This window comes from Frankliniella occidentalis, unplaced genomic scaffold (genome assembly GCF_000697945.3).
Source record: "Frankliniella occidentalis isolate FOCC.00 unplaced genomic scaffold, Focc_3.1 Scaffold37, whole genome shotgun sequence".
NCBI lineage: Eukaryota > Metazoa > Arthropoda > Insecta > Thysanoptera > Thripidae > Frankliniella > Frankliniella occidentalis.
The window spans coordinates 1,007,602-1,008,519 of NW_026267167.1; the positions used below are offsets into that span (position 1 = coordinate 1,007,602).

General features: G+C 53.5%; 2 protein-coding genes across 2 annotated transcripts in view; both read left to right on the forward strand.

Annotated features, from left to right (window-relative positions):
- LOC113207042 (neutral alpha-glucosidase AB) overlaps window positions 1-918 on the forward strand; it is a gene marked incomplete in the record, with an annotated part of 18,987 nt that overhangs the window by 17,251 nt on the left and 818 nt on the right.
- LOC113215479 (serine protease HTR4) overlaps window positions 1-918 on the forward strand; it is a 75,530-nt gene that overhangs the window by 9,957 nt on the left and 64,655 nt on the right. The window lies entirely within an intron of this gene.

The window sequence follows — 918 nt, forward strand, 5'->3', positions numbered from 1 at the left end:
ATGGTGGTGGTGGTGGGATGGTGGTGGTGGTGGGATGGTGGTGGTGGCGGGATGGTGGTGGTGGCGGGATGGTGGTGGTGGTGTTGGCGGTGGCGGTGATGGGGCCGGGGCGGGCCGGGGCCCCGAGCCGCTGTCGTCTCCACCGCCTTCCCGCCGGGTGGCCCCGTGGGCCCCGTGGTGCGCCCGACGGCCTACGTTCTCTCTCTCTCTGCTCGCCTGCTTGCTACACTCTCTATAACTCTCTCACACTATTTTCACCAAGCGGGGGCTGGTGAATTTTTTCTCCTCGCCGTAACCAAAATAATAACACTACTTCTATACGCCGCATCCAATTTCTCTTGTTAGGATCTGAATTTTCTGGAAAAGTTCAAGTTTTTTTAAAAAGAAAACACGCTTTCCGGAAAATTTGAAAATTATCAAAGTAATGGGCTTTTTCAAAATTTTCGTTATTTTCCCTGTTATTTCGTTTACTTCCGCAACTGTTCCTGCTTTTTTCGGGCCTTTAAATCTCCCATTCCATCAGAATTTCCTCGTCGCCCGTTTTAGAAAATTGTATAAATTATTATCCAGTCGTGTGTAACAAACGCTCGGCGAGTTGTTTTGCGCCCCGGTCGGCTGTATGCACCAACCAGCCGTGTGCCATTACACCATCGACTGCTGTGGCGCCGGGGCGAACGTGACGGAGGTACCAACTACCGGTGCCGCCGCTGCTGTTTTCTAGGGATCTCGGATTCCCCTCCCCCTCCTCCACCCCCTCTCACCCCCGCTTCTCTCTCCTTCTTCCCGCAAACAGGGGAATAATTTAGCGATGGCCTCAAACGCCCTAATTACTGCCATTAATTACAACAAGCCGGGTCTAATTGTCCGATGGCTGCCGCTACGCCACCGTGCCACCGCCTCTCTCTCTCTCTCTCTCTC